Here is a 5,268-nt window from a genome sequence, read left to right on the forward strand (position 1 = left end):
TTCTCATGTATCAGTTCTGTTCCTATTGTGAAGAGCTCTGACACCTTCGGGTAAAGTCTGCGCTATATAAAAACGCATAAATGAATGAATAAATAAAATAGTATGTCTGGCAATGACAAGCTTTGCAATGATACTTTTCTTTTTATTGCAAGCATATGCTACAAAAAGGGAAACAAGGACTGACAATGGCAAGAGGTTTCGCCTATGCAAAATCTATTGGCTTAGTCAATGTTCTTTACATGCTGCACAGCAGCACAAGCTGCTGTGCAATATGGCTTAAAGTAAAAACCATAAATCAGTATGATGCAGCCAGCATTGACTGTGTCATAGGGCTTTTTTCCTTTTAAGCCATTTTGACTACCAGCCCTCTGTGTGACATGGCGTAAGGGGAAAAAAAAGCAGTTACGCAGTCAATGCTGGCAGCTTCATTACACTTTTTAAACACTTTAAGCCATGTTGCACAAGAGGTCACGCTGCTGTGCAACATGTAAAAAATATTCCCAAAGCCAATAGAATTTGCATAGGAGAAACTTATAGGCTTTGCCAATGCTTGTTTCTTTTTCTCTGTCAGCAGCATTTCCCACAATCGAACTTGACAGAAACTTCAGTCTTATCAAACCCATACTGCAGCACCTAAGAAATACCTATCCTCATTGTTATTAGTGATATTACCATGTATAACAATCCCATATATACCAGAAAACAAGCATTAGCATAGCCAATAGGTCTCGCCTTTGGGACCTTATAAGTGTTTAGCCATGCAATGGTTGGTGTTGTTGCACCAAGGATATTGTGCGACATAACGAAATACTTCTAAGGTGCCAAAAGCGAGACCTATTGGCTATGCCAATGCTTGTTTTAAATTTCTAACTGACTACTACATGAATTTGTGTGTGCATAAATCTTCATGCTGTGGCCAGATTAGGGCTTTGTGTGCCTATGAAATTTTTCAGCTGCAACAAGATTACTTTTCTTTTTGCCAATAAAGTTTTATTAAACTATCCACCAAAGTGCAAAAGCTGCATTGATAGGGATTGATTCTGAAACGGACATATACATTTTAATACACTACACCTGAAGAAAGGATCATTGAAATAAGACATTAAACAAAATAAAATGTATTTATTTGTAGCATGATTCTTCTGCCTTTGTTTACTTTAATTATTAGTCAGATCTGTAACGCTGTTCCTGAGCACATCTAAAACGGATTTCTTTTTATATTTGCTGTTTAAAGTATATACAGACACAGGCTAAAAAAACAGCTTTTGGGTGATTTTGCTTTTTTTTAAACGAGTTGGGACAATAAAATACCGGTTGCCCCGGTAAAAAAATGGCCCGGTGGCAACCCTACTATATCACTCTATTCCTTGGACATTCCAGCCTGATTACAAAGGTAACTTTACACCTTTTTGTCAGTTTATGCTTGTTTGCTATTTAGAAAGGTATTTTACGAATAGTATCTTTATGACAGTGTGAGTCTGCACACATAAAAAGATAGGACAGCCCTATCTTTTTATGTGCTGAGATTTTACAGTTGTAAAGATACTACTAGTAAAATACAGCTGTGAATAGCAAGTAATCGTGATTCAGGCTCTCCAACTGCTCTCAGGGCTTCTTCTGAATTCTACTGCTTGCTCTGTTCTCAATGTGCCTCACTATGGGGTTGTTTTATGTTTAGGCAGATGACCTGCTGTCCCGAGATGGGGATGGAGTAATTTACTCCGTCTACTTGGTGGAGTGGCCACCTGCCCAAATTATAAATGACCTCGAAGCAGAAAGTCATTTATATAAGCATTGTCAGGAATAGCTGTCATGGTGGTTCCTGCCAATGCATTTTACTCTCTGCTATGGGGGTGTGTCTAGCACAGAGTATATGTTTTTTCATTCCAAAAAGAAAATCCAGAAACAGAATTTTCTTTTGTCGTGGAAGACTATAAAGAGAGGTAGTGTTTAAAGTCTTTGCTCCTTAACACTACCAATAACACACCACCACCAACGCTATTATCCTCAATACCATAACCATCACACTAAAGGAACCAACTTCACCACCACTAACAATCATCCTCAATAGCACCAACATCCACACCAAAGGAACCAATACCACAACCAATAAAATCTCATTACCAATAACCTTCTACCACCAATACAACCATACTCAATGCAAATATCATCAATACTATAGGAACCAATTTATCACCACATCATCAATACCATCACCATCAAGAAAACATCAATACCATTATCCTCAATGCCACCAATATCATTACAACAACCAATAATAACACCAGTGCCAATAACACACCACGAGCGCCAATACCATCATCCTCAATGTCACCAATATCAATACTAAAGGAACCAACACCACCTCCAATAATATTACACTGTCAATAACACACCACCATTACCACTAACATCAACGCAAAAGGACCCTATGCCGCTACCACCACCAATAATATCACACTGCCAATAACTCATCACCACCAACAATACCATCTTCCTCAATACCACCAATATGAATACTAAAGGAGCCAATACCAACACCACAACCAATAGTATTAACACTACCAATAACACACCACCAATACAATCACCATCAACACTAAAGGAACTAATACCACTACCACCACCAATATTATCACACTGCCAATAACTCGCCACCACCACTATCAATGCTCAGGGCCGGCTTTAGGGCATGTGTAGTGTTGTTCCCCCCTCCTTCCCCATGCTTTGGTCTCACCTGTGGGTAGAGTGGGTCGGCCCATGGCTCAGAGGGCTTTATGTCTTGAAGCAAGTAGGTGAGATGGGGCTGTCCGAGGAGGGTGGCTCGGGGTCTGATTGCTACTGTGAGTGTAAGGGGCACGGGGCAGAGGGTTCATGTAAAAGAACAGGTGTGGAGCAGTGAAAAGGGATGCTGCCAGGTGGGCTATGGGTGGAAATAGGGGCACTTTGGTGGGTAGCTGCCCTCTAGCTGGGTAAGGGCCCTGTCGATAGGTGGGGGCTCTCGTGGTGGGTAGCTGTGCCCGGTCACTGGTGGTGGTTAGGGGCAGACCCGGTGAGCATTCCAGTGTGGTCTTGATTGGGTCGGCTAGGAACGCTCTTAGATGTAGTTAGGCGCGGCCCTGGCGAGGGCTAGTAGCCCTCTTGGCGACAATGCCCTCTCGGTGGGCCTCTCTAGGGCTCCATACTGACCATCTCCAAGAGTTTGAGGGCGAAGCGTAGAGGCTTCAGGTGCTCCCACCCCACAAAGGTGTGTCCGTCATCTTTCTTCTCGATGGTGTCCCTGTAGACATGGCCTCCCAGTAACACAAACAGATCAATGAGATCAACCCTAAACTACTCACAAGGACTGCCACAAAGAACCCCCGCAGCTCCTCGGTGCCACCTCTAGCCCCCCGCAGTGTTGTGCCAGAGGTCAACGAGCACCGAAGCAGGAGCTCTGAAGCGAAAGTGAAAGCAGCAGCTCTCTGAGGTGCTCTGCCCAGGAAGGAGGAGCTGTCGCCGCCTAAGCTGCAGGGCGAGGGTACTGTGATCACCCTGCGCACCATAAGATGCAGCTCCCCAGTGCGACGCCTCCCTCTGTCAAAACAAATAACAAAATGTAGTCACTTCCACCCACAATGCGCATTCGTCTTGATTCCTACAGAGGCTCGGCACTCTATTGTTGCCAGGAAATAATTCAATTGTTTTTGTTTTGAAAGGGCAAACCGTACCAGTAATGCCAGCCTGAGAAAAAGTATTCTGCCAGCAGGTGGGAGCCTTCTCCCTCTGAACTGTGTGTTGTACTTGCTGTTTAATTCCTGCCACAATCGGCAGCAGGCATTTTGTACAGATCTACTCAATGAAGGGAGTGCAAGGTTTGCTCTAACCTTCACTTCACTCTGGATACATACTAGCAGAAATGATCACCCCTTTTGAAAGTTCGTACAGTTGAAAGATGAATCAACTTTAAAAAGTGATGCAGCAAAGATGAACAATTTTAGAACAAGTACAAACTTGCGCACGCTGAAAAAAAAAAGCGCTGAAACACAAACGCGGCCCGAAAGGGAAACAGTACGGGGCTAACAAGTGGGATGGGTGGGGGGAAGTACAAGAGAACACAGAGCGATTCCCTTGCGGGAGCGAGCAAACATATGTTGCCAAAGCTCGCTCCCGCAAGGGAATCGCCAAACGTGCACACATTGCCATTGAAAGCAATGCAATGCGTGCACGTTTTTGGCTGAAAAGCCAAAGCGATTTCTATAGGTCTTTTTCCTATGCAACGCATGCGCGCTGCATAGGCGAGACCTAAAAAAGAGTCAAGCTGAAATAGACTTTTGGCATTTGTTACAAGTTGTTAACAAAGGCACTTCTGTGACAAACTGGTAAAGATAATCTAGGCAATACAGTTCTTGGAAAGCTTTTTTTTTACCGTGACCCTAAAATCTATGCATACATATGTTCAACAATGCTGCAATTTTTTGATGCAGTTCGTTCTGGCTATTATTTTTCTTTTGTTTTGTTGTTTTTGCCCTGTTAATGGTTTTGTTTTACTGATTTTTTCAAATGTTATCCATTGTACTGATGGACTCCGCGCAGGTGTTGTGAAACCACGCATATCATAAACCTCTTGGGATTTTAGAGATAATTATTGTTGTGCCGCACATAGTTCTCCTTTTATGTTTTTGTGTTTTTTACATTTCTCACTCCATGCAGTTTTCATAGCTGTCATGCTACTTATAGTAGTTTCCAGTTTACCCAGGTTTAAGATGGTATAGGACCTTATGAGTACACATTATTTAGCCTTATTTTCTTGGACAAAAGCGATACAGATGCTCCGTCCATCACCCCCCCCTTTTGTACCACTTTGTTCGCCATAAGTTGGCAGGGTATGCTCAGACGTGAGTCCCTTGCTCCCTTTGCCACTGGATTCAAGCAAGCCTGGCTGAAGACGGCTGGCATGCCAGAAACCGATCCTAGGAAGCTTGTTTCCGGTCCAGAGAAGATATGGCTTGGCGGTTCGGGCTGGACTGTTCCCAACATGAGGCACAGGGTCAGACTGATTTGCATATGGCCATGTCTGAACTGGGGTGGCAGAGTGGGCTAAAGAACGGTGATGGATTAAACCCAGATCTGTTGACTGGGTGTGAGTGTTTAATTGGTTCAGATGCTCCGTCCATCACAACCCCCTTTTGTACTACTTTGTTCGCCATAAGTTGTCAGGGTATGCTCAGACGTGAGTCCCTTGCTCACTTTGTCACTGGATTCAAGCAAGCCTGGCTGAAGACGGCT

Source organism: Lissotriton vulgaris, unplaced genomic scaffold (assembly GCF_964263255.1).
Source record: "Lissotriton vulgaris unplaced genomic scaffold, aLisVul1.2 SCAFFOLD_2821, whole genome shotgun sequence".
NCBI lineage: Eukaryota > Metazoa > Chordata > Amphibia > Caudata > Salamandridae > Lissotriton > Lissotriton vulgaris.